The 17,295-nt window shown below is 43.2% G+C and overlaps 1 protein-coding gene across 9 annotated transcripts in view; it reads left to right on the forward strand.

Moving 5' to 3' along the window:
• ZBTB20 (zinc finger and BTB domain containing 20) overlaps positions 1-17,295 on the forward strand; it is a 980,340-nt gene that overhangs the window by 782,639 nt on the left and 180,406 nt on the right. For 7 of the 9 annotated variants that reach the window (XM_056559924.1, XM_056559920.1, XM_056559918.1 and 4 more), the window contains one exon: positions 2,854-2,945. The exons of 1 other annotated variant lie outside the window; for it this stretch is intronic. The gene's annotated coding sequence lies outside the window, so the exon portion shown is untranslated. Of the gene's footprint in view, positions 1-1,962; positions 2,268-2,853; positions 2,946-17,295 lie in introns of those variants that run through there. One more of the 9 variants, XM_056559925.1, reaches the window with a different exon arrangement.

Consider the following 17,295-nt stretch of genomic DNA (forward strand, 5'->3'; position numbering starts at 1 on the left):
TTTCCACCTGAGTACCCCTTTAATGGGGTGGGGCTGTGAGGTCTTTGTACATGACTACCATAATGTACGGGGAAAAGTATGACGCCATCTTTGGGGCCATTTTGGCTTTTGACTGTATCACAGACCGGTCACAATATGGTTGGTTGGTGCAAGATTGTAGACACTGTTTGGCTCATTGTTGGCGGAACATGGTGCTATCTTGGCATTGCTTGGCATCTTGTCGTCATGGACACAGTGTGGTGCTATATGTGCGTATTAAGACTCAATATGGGCCAAAGTCTGTCCCGGCATGTTGGGAGTTGTAGCTCCAGATGTTGCAAAACTACAACTCCCACCAATAATTATTGGGGACGTCAATGGGCCCTTTGCTTGTTGCCCACTGCCCCATTTTCTAGTAAATGCAGCTCTGTGTCCATTGATATCACTGCAGTAATGGATCGGTGCTTGGGCCTGTTTGGGCATGCTGGGAGTTTTAGCTTTGCAACGGCTGGAGGCGCACTGGTTGGGAAACACTGGTGTAACAGTATCCAAGGAAAGTATCGAAACGGGTTCTATCTTGTTTACCGGATACAGTGTGGCACTAATTGATCGGTTTGGTGTTTATGTTGTTGTGCCACCATAATACTATTTCGTTTTTGGTTATAGTGGCTTTTTTTATTGGGGTAAATGTGTGTTTTTGTGTTTCCATGGGTGCATCTTTTTTCACATAACCTTATGTAAGCCCCCCCTGGTGTCAACCAGTCTTTATCAGTGGCCTTGAAACTGTGAACCTCCAGATATTTGAAAACTACTAGTATTCTGGAAGTTGTAGTTTTGAAGCAGCCATAGGGTCACAAATTGGGGGTCGCTGACCTGAAGTCTCAAAGAGGACCAAATGGAGGTTGGGGCCATGTGGTCATGACCAAAGTTGTAGATCAGTAGAAGTGGTTACACCCATAGGCTTTGTTTGCACAGTGTATGTTGAGACATTAAAATGTGCTGTCAGCTGTCCAGGCAAACTGGAAGTTGTAGTTGTGCAACATCTGAAGGTCCACAGTTTGGAGATCACTGGCCTAAAGCCTCAAGGAGGTCCAAGTTGAGGTTGCGTGAGGTTGTGTCCCTGTGGTCCATAGTTTGTAGATCACTAACCTAAAGCCTCAAGGAGGACCAAGTTCAGGTTGGGTGAGGTTGTGTCCCAGTAGTCCATAGTCTGTAGAGCACTAACCTAAAGCCTCCAGGAGGACCAAGTTGAGGTTGGGTGAGGTTGGGTCACTGTGGTCCACAATGTGGTAATCACTAGCCTAAAATCTGAAAAAAGACAAAGTTTAGCATAGGTGAGGGTGTGTGTCCCTGTGGTCCACAATTTGGAGATCACTGGCCTAAAGCTTCAATGAGGACCAAGTTGAGGTTGGGTGAGGTTGTGTCACTGTGGTCCATAGTTTGTAGATCATCGGCCTAAAGCCTCAAGAAGGACCAAGTTGAGGTTTAGTTAGGTTGAGTTCCTGTGGTCCACAGTTTGAAGACCACTTGGTCTGAATAATCCAAGGAGACCTGAGAACTGTCATCCATACCAATAATATTAACTCTTCATAGTTATCAAAGTTCCTTGTCACATCCTTCACCTTCTTCAGAAACACGCCTGTGTCTTTAAGGCGTCCTCTAGGGGCGCTCCCTCCATGTGGAGCAGGATTTATCCCTCTCCATGGATTGAGCTGCCCAGCAAAGTCTTGACAACAGGGAGGAGGGGGTGGGGGGGACACAATCTGTTGAATTTGGACCCGTTCAGCGACTCGGCCGGGAGACAACGTACGAAAATAAATATTCACTCAGAAAAGAAAAAAAAATCAGCTTTTCTTCTTTTCTTTTTTTTTTTTCTTCCTGCGTATAACCAGAGACGCTTACTTGGCAGCATTTGTGCTGTGTAAAGTTTCCTATCAGGAGAGAACGATACGAATTCCTCTGGCAGCGAGGACGAGACGGACCCGTTATGTATAGATGTCATTTTTTCTCCTCTCTCCCGTCTTGTTGTTGTTGGTTGTTTGTTTAATAAGACATTTCCTCTTGGTTAGTGGAAGTTGAATCGTAAGAGGCTCCAGTAATTTTCCTCCTCCTCCCCTCCCAGCTCGCTCTGCACTCTCTGGAACACTGTGAACTAAAAAAAAAAAAATCACTGAGTTAAAGCGTGAAGCTATTATCAGAATCCTAGCCCGGCCGCTCTCGGGAGGCTGCGAGTGTGGCTTGCAGCGTCATCGCCGGATGGGAAAAGCGGAGCAACCGCCACCGCGTCGGTGAGTGGTGGGAATCCATGGCTTTCAGGTGTGGAGGATGCCAGGGTGCCCCTCCCCGGGGGGGAGACGGGAGAGCTTTAGTGCTGAGCTTGCAGTTTTGCCCGCTCGTTACAACTCACGTTGGCTTCAGCGTAACTTGTGCCCAGAGTTTGGGGTGAGATCCTGATGCCGCCAGCGGGTGTCGGATTTTGGCACGGCTAACAAGGTGCTGGTACAGAGAGTGGGGGGAAAAATGTGGATCAATCACTTTGAGTTTTGTTCACTGGCAGCCGTTCATGTCTCCTCTCTCCGTTCCAAGCATTTTGCATTCTGCCGATTGCCCAGCCAAGAAGGAAAAAGAGAGAGAGAAAACAAAATATCTACAGGGGAAGTATAGTTAATAGGAAACGGGCCATACTGAACGGGTCTGGGCCGGTACCCCGCCCCCCACCAGCTCCCTCGTGGTCCCACCTCTCCCCCCCCCCCCCCCCCAGCTGTCGTCCTACTTTTGCTGTGTTTTTTTTATTTTCGGTTGCTTCTGAAGACTTTCACATTGACCATCACTATATCATTCTTTTTTTTTTCCTCCGGTGTGTGTCCCGTCCAGGCCCCCGGCGTTGCCAAGTGTCGATCGATCCCAGCAGTCTCTCCGGTGTCCCGGCCAGGCCCTCGATCGCTCCCGGCAGGGCCTAAAGCACAGTAAGCCTCATTCTATTACATTATTGTGGATGTTGTCCCGTTTAAAAAAGTTTTGTTGGTTTGTGTCGGCCCGTGCCAGCTGCATTCCTAGGAGAAATACTTGGAGAATTTTATACATTTTTGACTTTCACCCCCCACCCTAAGCCGGTCAAGTACTGGCCAGTGAGTGTCGCCAGGACTGTACAGTGGGGTTGTGTTCTACTCCAACTGATACAACTTTTTTTTTTTTGCTGTTAGAAATCATTACTATTTTTCTATTATATTTTACTTTGTTTTGGCCCCCTCCATACTAACATTCCCCACGCCCCCTTCTCTAAGCTCGGTCCACAGTAGAGTGTCACCAGGCCTGCACAGTGTTGCTGTGCTTCAGTCTAACCGATGCAACTTTTTTTTTATACTATTAAAACGTAACTATTTTTATTTTACATTTTACTTTATTTTGGTCACAGGCAGTCCACTCCAAACCCCCCCCCCCCCCTAATCCGTGTAAGCCCGGTCCAGTAGAATGTCACCGGGCCTGCAGAGTGTTGTGCTCAAGTCTGACTGATGCAACTTTTTTTTTCTATTATACCTTTGTCTGCTAATAATAATCCAGTCCTTTACTGTTTCTCTTACGTTGCATCAAATAAAGGCGGGAAAATTGATGAATTAGGAAATGAAATTCACTTTATTAATTTTTTTTTTTACTGTTTTTCATTCATTTTGATGCAGATAACGGCACTGGCACAAAAAAAAAAAAAATTTAAAAAAGTGCCGGCATCTTGTGTTCTTGATACCCGCAATTTCACATTCTTTGCTGTGTTGATACATAAATTTCAAGTAAACAATCATAAAAATAGAGGTTAACTCCAACTGAAGCTGTGACACCTGCTGCAACTAAATGGCGGGAAGTTGTGTAGTTGGCAAAATTGTTGGCGCCAACCCATCATGAGTTGTTCAGGCCAATGGATGTCCATACATTCAGCGTTATTCATTTATTCTCCAATAACTTGTTCAGTGTGTGAGGGGAAATTGTATAAAAATAAAAGATATAAAACAAAAAGTGCTTTTTTTCCCCCCCAAACTTTTATTTTTAATCCCCGGCCCCAGATAAACTACTATATATAGAGAATAATATATGGCGGACTAGATGGACCACGTGGTCTCTTCTATATGTTTACTACAGAATGAATATAATATATGGTAAAATAACATACTGGAGTATTATTGTCATCTAATTTAAAATATAACATAAACTAAAATATCTAAATGCTAATAAAATATACACTCATAATTAATAAATATAGTAATACAGAATATATATCATAGATATATAGTAATACAGAATAGATATCATAGATATATAGTAATACAGAATATATCATAGATATATAGTAATACAGAATAGATATCATAGATATATAGTAATACAGAATATATCATAGATATATAGTAATACAGAATATATATAACATATATAGTAATACAGAATATATACCATAGATATATAGTAATACAGAATATATATAACATATATAGTAATACAGAATATATACCATAGATATATAGTAATACAGAATATATCATAAATATATAGTAATACAGAATATATATAACATATATAGTAATACAGAATATATATCATAGATATATAGTAATACAGAATATATATAACATATATAGTAATACAGAATATATATCATAGATATATAGTAATACAGAATATATACCATAGATATATAGTAATACAGAATATATAACATATATAGTAATACAGAATATATATCATAGCTATATAGTAATACAGAATATATATAACATATATAGTAATACAGAATATATATCATAGATATATAGTAATACAGAATATATATAACATATATAGTAATACAGAATATATATAACATATATAGTAATACAGAATATATACCATAGATATATAGTAATACAGAATATATACCATAGATATATAGTAATACAGAATATATAATAAATATATAGTAATACAGAATATATATAACATATATAGTAATATAGAATATATACCATAGATATATAGTAATACAGAATAAATCATAGATATATAGTAATACAGAATATATAACATATATAGTAATACAGAATATATATCATAGCTATATAGTAATATATAATATATCATAAATATATAGTAATACAGAATATATATAACATATATAGTAATACAGAATATATACCATAGATATATAGTAATACAGAATATATATAACATATATAGTAATACAGAATATATATCATAGATATATAGTAATACAGAATATATATAACATATATAGTAATACAGAATATATATAACATATATAGTAATACAGAATATATACCATAGATATATAGTAATACAGAATATATAACATATATAGTAATTGTTACGCCTAGCGCTCCGGGTCCCCGCTCCTCCCCGGAGCGCTCACGGCGTCTTTCTCCCTGCAGCGCCCCGGTCAGTCCCGCTGACCGGGAGCGCTGCACTGTCTTGGCCGTTGGGGATGCGATTCGCACAGCGGGACGCGCCCGCTCGCGAGTCGCATCCCAGGTCACTTACCCGTCCCGGTCCCCTGCTGTCATGTGCTGGCGCGCGCGGCTCCGCTCTCTAGGGCGCGCGCGCGCCAGCTCTCTGAGACTTAAAGGGCCAGTGCACCAATGATTGGTGCCTGGCCCAATTAGCTTAATTGGTTCCCACCTGTTCCCTGCCTATATCTAGTCTCCTCCCTTGCACTCCCTTGCCGGATCTTGTTGCCTTGTGCCAGTGAAAGCGTTTAGTGTGTCCAAAGCCTGTGTACCTGAACTTCTGCTACCCATCCTGACTACGAACCTTGCCGCCTGCCCCCGACCTTCTGCTACGTCTGACCTTGCTTCTGCCTACTCCCTTGTACCGCGCCTATCTTCAGCAGCCAGAGAGGTTGAGCCGTTGCTAGTGGATACGACCTGGTCACTACCGCCGCAGCAAGACCATCCCGCTTTGCGGCGGGCTCTGGTGAAAACCAGTAGTGGCTTAGAACCGGTCCACTAGCACGGTCCACGCCAATCCCTCTCTGGCACAGAGGATCCACTATCTGGAAGCCGAATCGTGACAGTAGATCCGGCCATGGATCCCGCTGAGGTGCCGCTGCCAAGTCTCGCTGATCTTCCCACGGTGGTCGCTCAGCAATCGCAGCAGATTGCCCAACAAGGACAGCAGCTGTCGCAGTTGACCGCCATGTTACAGCAAATTCTGCCTCTGCTACAGCAGCAACCATCTCCTCCGCCAGCTCCTGCACCTCCTCCGCAGCGAGTGGCCGCTCCTAACCTCCGCTTGTCCCTGCCGGACAAATTTGATGGGGACTCCAGACTCTGCCGTGGATTTTTGTCTCAGTGTTCCCTGCATATGGAGATGTTGTCAGACTTGTTTCCTACAGAACGGTCTAAGGTGGCGTTCGTAGTAAGTCTTCTTTCAGGAAAGGCCTTGTCTTGGGCCACACCGCTCTGGGACCGCAATGATCCTGCCACAGCCACAGTCCAGTCCTTCTTTGCTGAAGTCCGAAGTGTCTTTGAGGAACCTGCCCGAGCCTCTTCTGCTGAGACTGCCTTGCTGAACCTGGTCCAGGGTAATTCTTCCGTTGGCGAGTACGCCATACAATTCCGTACTTTTGCTTCTGAACTATCCTGGAATAATGAGGCTCTCTGCGCGACCTTTAAAAAAGGCCTATCCAGTCGCATCAAGGATGTGCTGGCCGCACGAGAGATTCCTGCCAACCTCCAAGAACTCATCCATTTGGCTACCCGCATTGACATGCGTTTTTCTGAGCGACACCAAGAGCTCCGCCAGGAAAAAGACTTAGATCTCTGGGCTCCTCTCCCACAGCATCCTTTGCAGTCTTCGCCTGGGTCTCCCGCCGAGGAGGCCATGCAAGTGGATCGGTCTCGCCTGACCCAGGAAGAGAGGAATCGCCGTAGAGAAGAAAATCTCTGTCTGTATTGTGCCAGTACTGAGCATTTCTTGGTGGATTGCCCTATCCGTCCTCCACGCCTGGGAAACGCACGCACGCACCCAGCTCACGTGGGTGTGGCATCTTTTGCTTCTAAGTCTTCTTCTCCACGTCTCACGGTGCCCGTGCGGATTTCCCCTACAGCCAACTCCTCCATCTCAGCCGTGGCCTGCTTGGACTCTGGTGCCTCCGGGAATTTTATGTTGGAGTCCTTTGTTAATAGATTCAGCATCCCGGTGACCCGTCTCGTCAAACCGCTCTACATTTCCGCGGTCAACGGAGCCAGATTGGACTGCACCGTGCGTTACCGCACAGAACCCCTCCTGATGTCTATCGGACCCCACCACGAAAGGATTGAGTTCTTCATTCTCCCCAACTGTACCTCTGAGGTCCTCCTCGGTCTGCCTTGGCTCCGGCTTCATTCCCCCACCATTGATTGGACCACCGGGGAGATCAGGAACTGGGACTCTGCCTGCCACAGGAAGTGCCTCTCCCCCCCTCCCAGTCCCATCAGGCAAGCCTCTGTGCCTCCCCATGGCCCCCGTCCTGGTGTCACACTGCCCCGTGCCAGGCCTCGCCCTCTGCCCTCCCTCCCCATTCCCACTCCTGCTGTACTGCCTGCCGTTGAGGAAACCCTCCATTCTTTCCAGGTGTCCTCATCCCAGGGGAGGCAGTTACCGGACAAAGAGAAGGGGAGACCTAAGGGGGGGGGTACTGTTACGCCTAGCGCTCCGGGTCCCCGCTCCTCCCCGGAGCGCTCACGGCGTCTTTCTCCCTGCAGCGCCCCGGTCAGTCCCGCTGACCGGGAGCGCTGCACTGTCTTGGCCGTTGGGGATGCGATTCGCACAGCGGGACGCGCCCGCTCGCGAGTCGCATCCCAGGTCACTTACCCGTCCCGGTCCCCTGCTGTCATGTGCTGGCGCGCGCGGCTCCGCTCTCTAGGGCGCGCGCGCGCCAGCTCTCTGAGACTTAAAGGGCCAGTGCACCAATGATTGGTGCCTGGCCCAATTAGCTTAATTGGTTCCCACCTGTTCCCTGCCTATATCTAGTCTCCTCCCTTGCACTCCCTTGCCGGATCTTGTTGCCTTGTGCCAGTGAAAGCGTTTAGTGTGTCCAAAGCCTGTGTACCTGAACTTCTGCTACCCATCCTGACTACGAACCTTGCCGCCTGCCCCCGACCTTCTGCTACGTCTGACCTTGCTTCTGCCTACTCCCTTGTACCGCGCCTATCTTCAGCAGCCAGAGAGGTTGAGCCGTTGCTAGTGGATACGACCTGGTCACTACCGCCGCAGCAAGACCATCCCGCTTTGCGGCGGGCTCTGGTGAAAACCAGTAGTGGCTTAGAACCGGTCCACTAGCACGGTCCACGCCAATCCCTCTCTGGCACAGAGGATCCACTATCTGGAAGCCGAATCGTGACAGTAATACAGAATATATAACATATATAGTAATACAGAATATATAACATATATAGTAATACAGAATATATACCATAAATATATAGTAATACAGAATATAAATCTAACATATATAGCAATACTGAATATATATGTAACCTATGAATATATATATATATATATATATATATATATATATATATCATGAAAAATACAACATAATAAATAAAATAAATTTCAGAATGAATTATATAGAATGCTAAAATATACAGATGACAACATAAAAGCTCTAACAAAACATTGTTTAACTAAGCGGTAATATAATAAAATGTATACGTAATAACATAATGTAATGTAATGTGGTATTAAATAATGCAATGAAGAATATTTTTGCTTATTTTATTATACAAAAAAAATTATATACAATGTGTTTAATATAATATTAGATATCATATACCCACATATTAAATACAGTATATATTGTAGTTCTAAATATTACATATGAAATATATATTTAGTGTAATGTGCTATTAGGTATAATATTGTATATAGTACATTACTATAATGTCTTGTTCTATAATATTACATATAGCATAATAACATAATGCAGTGTTATATACACAGTACAAAATGTTTGCATATAGAATAATAAATGCATAGTATAATATAATTAGTTACATAATAGTACAACAGGATTTGGCATATAATGTTATATAGGGTTACATAATAAAATAATGTAGTGTTATATAATATATACAGTGCTATATAAGTTTACATATAGAATAATCAATGTGTAGTATAATATAGTTACTTATATATATATATATATATATATATATATTTTTATAATATAGTTAGTTACATAATAGTACAATAGAATTCTGAATATAATGTAATTGTAGTATTATATAACTGCAAATAGTATAACAGCGTAGTGTTGCATGATATACTATTATTATATATTCAAGGAAAGTGCTTCTGAACCAGGGTGCCTCCTGCTGTTGCAAAACTACAACTCCCAGCAGGCACCAGCACTGATCCATTACTGCAGTGTTAACAATGGAGCACAGAGCTGCATTTACTAGAAAATGGGGCAGTGGGCAACAAGCAAAGGGCCCATTGATGTCCCCAATAATTAAGTGTAAGTGTGTGGCAGTGAAGGGGTTCATTTTACAATCCCCGGGGCAGTTTTTCCCCACCCGGGTGCCTCCAGCTGTTGCAAAACTACAAATCCCAGCATGCCCGGACAGCCGTTGGCTGTCCGGGAATGCTGGGAGTTGTAGTTTTGCAACAGCTGTAGTTGGGAAACACTATTGTAACCTAATAATGTTGCTCTCTATGTATTGTGTATTCTATCCCTAAAGCAGAATATACACCCTCTCAGTCCTGACACCTGCTGGGACCCCTTGGCTCATAAAGGACACAACATAAGGGGGGGGATGGCCGGACGTTCCTCTGTGAGCCTTATGTCCTTGTGCCAAAAAAAATAAGAAAAAAAAATATTCAGGAAAGACTGTGCGTGTATGATGATGGGCCCAGGAGTGTCACCTGTTAGTGGCCCCTATAGGGTATAGGGGAATCTCTGCGCCAGTCGGTCTATGGGGCCACATGCATTATACAGAGAGCAGGAGAAGGGCCAGGAGCCTCCACACCATCCCCCGTGATCAGCAATGGAGACAACATGGTCCCAATGAGGACGGTGAGAAGCTTGGGAATCACATGAAAGCGTCAGGACAGGATGTATTGACTCAGCCTATAGAAATTCCCTAATCCTGACATCCGTGACTCACCGGGAAAGGAGCTGCTAACAAGGGTGCAGTGTAGTGTTCAGTGCAGGGCTTCCCAACCAGAGAGCCTCCAGCTGTTGCAAAACTGCAACTCCCAGCATGCCTGGACAGCAGGAGTCAGATTGGTTGGAAAACAATATAATAATCAATGATTGATCAAGGAAGCTGAATGCTTTAAAAGCAAAGTGTTCAGCTTCCTATACACATCTAGTACCAGTGTTTACTAACCAGTGTGCCTCCAGCTGTTGCAAAACTGCAACTCCCAGCATGTCCGGACAGCAGGAGTCAGATTGGTTGGAAAACAATATAATACACAATGTATGATCAGGGAAGCTGAATGCTATAAGAACAATGTGTTCAGCTTCCTATACACATCTAATACCAGTGTTAACTAACCAGAGAGCCTCCAGCTGTTGCAAAACTGCAACTCTCAGCATGGCCGGACAGCTGGAGACATATTGTTTGGAAAACACTATAATACACAATGTATGATCAGGGAAGCTGAATGCTATAAAAGCAAAGTGTTCAGCTTCCTATACACATCTAGTACCAGTGTTTACTAACCAGAGTGCCTCCAACTGTTGCAAAACTGCAACTCTCAGCATGCCCGGACAGCAGGAGTCAGATTGGTTGGAAAACACTATAATACACAATGTATGATCAGGGAAGCTGAATGCTATGAAAGCAAAGTGTTCAGCTTCCTATACACATCTAGTACCAGTGTTTACTAACCAGTGTGCCTCCAGCTGTGGCAAAACTGCAACTCTCAGCATGCCCGGACAGCAGGAGTCAGATTGGTTGGAAAACACTATAATACACAATGTATGATCAGGGAAGCTGAATGCTATAAAAGCAAAGTGTTCAGCTTCCTATACACATCTAGTACCAGTGTTTACTAACTAGAGAGCCTCCAGCTGTGGCAAAACTGCAACTCTCAGCATGCCCGGACAGCAGGAGTCAGATTGGTTGGAAAACACTATAATACACAATGTATGATCAGGGAAGCTGAATGCTATAAAAGCAAAGTGTTCAGCTTCCTATACACATCTAGTACCAGTGTTTACTAACCAGAGAGCCTCCAGCTGTGGCAAAACTGCAACTCTCAGCATGTCCGGACAGCAGGAGTCAGATTGGTTGGAAAAGCCTATAATACACACAGTATGGTCAGGGAAGCTGAATGCTATAAAAGCAAAGTGTTCAGCTTCCTATACACATCTAATACCAGTTTTCAATAGTGTGACTGAAAAAAAAAATGAAAAAAAGTGCCACCAAAAATTTGCACTCCCAAAATGCAGACTTTTTATTAAAAAATAGTGGGTTTTGGTCTTGGGGTTACCTCTAACTCATCCAGTGTTCTTATCATTAAAAACAATGTCATTCATTCATCATGTGACTAAAGGATTTCTATGGAAGAGTTAGGGGGTGCCGATATTAAAGGGGATAAGAGGATAAGATGAGGATTGTCTGATCAGGGGGGTCCTGATGCTGTGGACCCCCGCAATCTCTCCTGCAGCCCCCGAGTCATCCGGAGCTAAGTTTGGTTCGTGGTGGCCATGCCCCCTCCCATAGACTTGCATTAAGGGGGTGGAGCATGATACCACGAGGGGTGGAGCCGTGATGTCACAATACTCCAGCCCCTGTATGGTGAGTCATCAGCCACCGAGCAAACTTAGCTCCGCGATCAGACATCTTACCCCCTACCCTTGGATAGGTGATAAGATGTCTAGGGGGGGGGGGGAGTACCCCTTTTAACCAACTTTGCATATTTCTTAGCGCCAATGAAGAGTTAAAAAAAAGTCAAAGGAAAAAACGGCAGGTGTGTACGGCATTTTATATTTCTCTATTGCCCACAGAAAACCCACCAAGACGTCATGTGTCGAATTTGGTGTGTGGGTATTTTTGTGCCATGTGCTTTTGCAAAAAAAAAAAAAAATTTAATAAAAAACTATTAAAACACAGCCTCAGGGTATGTTCCCACTGCAGATTTTCCGAAGTGGAATTTACGCAGCAGAAAATCCACATCCTCAACGGGGTCTGCTGCCGATTTTCCTCAAGGTGATCTAAGGAAGGAATGAGTCAGTCAAAAATAAAATTACTCATTAATAAGTCATTAATTGAAAAAGAAAATGAACAAATTTGTTTTTTTTTTTTACATTTTCAGTGATAATTGTATTTAGTCATTTACTTTAATTTATTTCCTGAAAATAGTTCAAGTTACTGTATATCAGTATATTAGCAAAGGATCATATCCTAATAACCTAAGTACATTGGTCTCCAAATTGTGGATCTCCCCACCCGGGTGGGGAAACACTGCCCCGGGGATTGTAAAATAAACCCCTTCACTTCCATAGACTTTCACTTAAAGGGGTATTCCAGGCAAAAACTTTTTTTTAGATATCAACTGGCTTCAGAAAGTTAAACAGATTTGTAAATTACTTCTATTAAAAAATCTTAATCCTTCCAATAGTTATTAGCTTCTGAAGTTGAGTTGCTGTTTTCTGTCTAACTGCTCTCTGATGACTCACGTCCCGGGAGTTGTCCAGCTCCTATGGGGATATTTTCCCATCATGCACAGCTCCCGGGACGTGACATCATCATTGAGCAGTTAGACAGAAAACTTCAGAAGCTAATAACTATTGGAAGGATTAAGATTTTTTAATAGAAGTAATTTACAAATCTGTTTAACTTTCAGGAGCCAGTTGATATATAAAAAAAAGTTTTGGCCTGGAATACCCCTTTAAAGGGGTACTCCGCTGCCCAACGTTTGGAACAAACTGTTCCTAATGCTGCAGCCGGGATCTCTTGACGTCATAGCCCCGCCCCCTCATGATGTCACACTCCGCCCCCTCAATGCAAGTCTATGGGAGGGGGCGTGACGACTGTCACGCCCCCTCCCATAGACTTGCATTGAGGGGGCGGAGTGTGACGTCATGAGGGGGCAGGGCTATGACATCACAAACTCCCGGCGCCTGCTCCAGCGTTCCAAACGTTGAGCAGCAGAGTGCCCCTTTAATTATTGGGGGCGTCAATGGGCCCTTTGCTTGTTGCCCACTGCCCCATTTTCTAGTAAATGCAGCTCTGTGTTCATTGATATCACCGCAGTAATGGATCAGTGCTGGTTCCTGTTTGGGCATGCTGAGAGTTGTAGTTTTTGGAACAGCTTGAGGCGCTCTGGTTGGGAAGCACTGACCTAAACCGCATTCTTCTTTGTTGTTGACTTATTAACCAATTTTTTTTTTTGCAAATGTAAATGAAGACACTTTTAATTTATATGAACTTTATTTTAAAAAAAAAATTGAAAATGTTTATTTTTAATTTTTCTATCTTTACTACTATAAAATGTTCCTAAAATATTGTTGTTTTTTTAGTTTTTTTTTTTTTTTTAAATTTTCCATATTTCTATATTATAAAACAAAAATCCAGATATCTTGCAGTACTCAGTCTGGCCACTTGGCCTAATAAACTGAGACTTCCTGTTGTGCCTGTGATGATAAGGAGGAGTCTGCTGGAAAGTGATCTGTACAGAAATGCAGTGATAGGTGGCAGCAGTAGTTAGAGAAGACAATAGATGATTGTTCACAGATAAGCCTCCCCCTCCCTGTAGAATGACCTCTGCACAGGTCACAGAGCACACCCAGTGACATTTCCCATTTATGGGATTGCTCTTTTCTGTTGTTCCCTGTGTCCATCAGGTTTGCTGTAAAGCAATCTTATCTCCAGATGCTGTTAAAAACCATTCAGGAAAGATGGCTGCCCCATATAAAAATGTACAAATAAATGAATTTTTTTTAAATTAAAGTCAAAAGTCAAAAATATAAAAATACGTTCGAAATGTTAGTAATAAGGTTCTAATCACTCACTGATTAAGCACCGATAAGTGTGACAAATATTGTCTCTTCCTTCAGTTTTTCACATTTTTTGTTATTCTGAATAATTGTTATTCTGACAATCAGACAATAGTAAATCCTTCCGCATTTCGCTGCATAACTTTTTCTTACATAGTGTAGTACTGGGCTGTACCCTCTAGGTGTCACTATAGGAATTACCTTATGTTTTCCTATAGAATAAGTAGCAACAATGACACCTAGAGGCCAGATTGAGGTATTACACACAAGAAACCAGCATCAATATAAAATAAAACGATCACCAGATCTGTAACGATAAAGACGTTTCGAGGCGTCGGAACAACTGATACAAAGTGTTACATTGTTTATAAATAACCCTGATGGCGTTCGGGCTGGAATTCTCTTTTTTTTTTTTTAAATGAGAAAGAAAAAAATATGAAATTGCTCCCAGCAGCTGGAATAACTTGGAGCCGAAATTTGTGGAAATTTCTCATTATGGAAAATAATTTAACAGAAAACAGACCAGATATGTATTCACGATCTTCTGCTTGGTGTCAAAGAATGAGAAGATTAATTGTTTACACCTGGTGGCAAAAAAAAAAAAGTCCTTTCTGACCTAGTGCTGCTGGACTTGTTACAGTGTATCAGTATAGGCCAGTGTTTCCCGTCCAGTGTGTGTCTTCAGCTGGTGCAGAACTACAACTCCCAGCACACTTGTTTGGAAACACTGGTATTAGTTGTGTATAGGAAGCTGAACACTTTGCTTTCATAGCATTCAGCTTCCCTGATCATACTGTGTGTATTATAGTGTTTTCCAACCAATCTTCCTCCAGCTGTTGCAAAACTACAATCCCAGCATGCCCGGAGAGCCACTGGCCTGGGCATGCTGGGAAATGTAGTTTTTTTAACAGCTGGACAAAGACTGGCTTTAAGACATTATAATACACAATGTATGATCAGGGAAGCTGAATGCTATGAAAGCAAAGTGTTCAGCTTCCTATACACAACTAATACCAGTGTTTCCCAACCAGTGTGCCTCCAGCTGTTTAAAGACTACAACTCCCAGCATGCCCAGACACCGTTTGTCTGTCCGGACATGCTGGGAGTTTTAGTCTTACAACATCTGAATATACGCTGGTTGGGAAACACTGGTATTAGATATGTTTAGGAAGCTGAACACATTGCTTTCATAGCATTCAGCTTCCCTGGTCATACATTGTGTATTATAGTGTTTAGGAAGCTGAACACTTTGCTTTCATAGCATTCAGCTTCCCTGATCATACATTTGTATATTAAAGTGATCTTCAACCAATCTGCCTCCAGCTGTTGCAAAATTACAACTCCCAGCATGCCCAGACAGCCTTTAGCTGTCTGGGCATGCTGGGAGTTGTGGTCTTTAAACAGCTGAAGGCACACTGGTGTGGAAACACTTGCATTAGATGTGTATAGGAAGCTGAACACTTTGCTTTCATAGCATTCAGCTTCCCTGATCATACATTGTGTATTATAGTGTTTTCCAACCAATCTGCCTCCAGCTGTTGCAAAACTACAATCCCAGCATGCCCGGATAGATACTGGCCCAGGCATGCTGGGAAATGTAGTTTTTTAACAGCTGGACAAAGACTGGCTTTAAGACACTATAATACACAATGCATGATCAGGGAAGCTGAATGCTATGAAAGCAAAGTGTTCAGCTTCCTATACATATCTAATACCAGTGTTTCCCAACCAGTGTGCCTTCAGCTGTTTAAAGACTACAACTCCCAGCATGCCCAGACATGCTGTCCGGGCATGCTGAGAGTTGCAGTTTTGCAACAGCTCGAGGCACACTGGTTAGTAAACACTGGTACTAGATGTGTATAGGAAGCTGAACACTTTGCTTTCATAGCATTCAGCTTCACTGATCAAACATTGTGTATTAAAGTGATCTTCAACGAATCTGCCTCCTGCTGTTGCAAAACAACTACTCCCATTATGCCCAGACAGTGTTTGGCTGTCCCGGCATGTTGGGAGTTGTAGTCTTTCAACAGCTGGAGGCACACTGATTGGGAAACACTGGTATTAGCTATGTATAGGAAGCTGAACACAATGTTCTTATAGCATTCAGCTTCCCTGATCATACATTGTTTCCAACCAATCTGCCTCCAGCTGTTGCAAAACTACAACTTCCAACGGCTGTCCGGGCATGCTGGGAGTTGTAGTTCTTCAACAGCTGATGCGAAATTCGCAATTCCAGGGTTTGGAATTTCCAGAAATTCTGAAACAACATAAAGCCAGACCAGCTGCGGTAAATGTATCACCGCGGTGCACACTTCGTGGTAGGTTTTTGGCCGGATACTTTAGACACTTGTCTAACGTAAAAATTAATCGTTGTTGATTCGGTGTCAGAAGTCGGAGGAGAAATTATCACCGTTCTCCCAGCGGTGCTCAGGGTAAATGTGTAGAAACATGAAACCCGCTCCTCAGCCACGTCCACCATCCACAGGAGACCCCCGGAGATAATAGGAGGAAGCGAAGGACAAATATCACAGTCTCTGAGTGTCAGACCTGAGATTGCTCTCCTCCCCCCACCTGGCAGCTCTGGAGTCAGGAATATACCACCTGCCTCTCCTCCAGACTCCAGAGCCGTATACCCTTCCTTATGGTATATGGAATTTAAGATTACACCTTTGCATGGCACATGACCCCTCTTTATGTCAGGGGTCTCCAAAGTGTGGCCCTCCAGATGTTGCAAAACTACAACTCCCAGCATGTAGTTTTGCAACATCTAGAGGACCGCAGTTTGAGACCATTGCTTTATGTTGTTGACTTGTCTCCTCATATTCTTCCACAATCACCTGAAGTTGATGTGGGGTAACTGCCTTGGGGGGGGGGGGGGGGGGGTAGTGTAGTTGGGGTGTTGCTTTGGTATATGAGGGATTAATTTAACCCCAGTCACTTGTGACGCCAGGGTGAGGGTTAATACGCGGAGGTAAATCTTCGGCCTATCGCCACCCTTCCCAGGAACGATAGGTGCGTGCTTAAATGAATGAAGGTCCACAATAGAGATGAACTTGAGAAGTACTTGCGGTACATCCAATTAACCGCAACAGTCTCAGTAATACAGTCTCTATGTAGTACGGCAGTGATTGACAGATGCTGAGGACCATTAGCTTGTCCAAAAGGTTATTAGAATTAGGATTGATGCAGAGATACGTCCGGATTTAGGGGTCTGTTAAGGTCCGGTGATCTTGCAGACTTAAAGGGGTATTCCAGGCAAAAACTTATTTTTATATATCAACTGGCTTCGGAAAGTTAAACAGATTTGTAAATTACTTCTATTAAAAAAAATCTTAATCCTT

This window comes from Hyla sarda, chromosome 2, assembly GCF_029499605.1.
Source record: "Hyla sarda isolate aHylSar1 chromosome 2, aHylSar1.hap1, whole genome shotgun sequence".
NCBI classification, from domain to species: Eukaryota; Metazoa; Chordata; class Amphibia; order Anura; family Hylidae; genus Hyla; species Hyla sarda.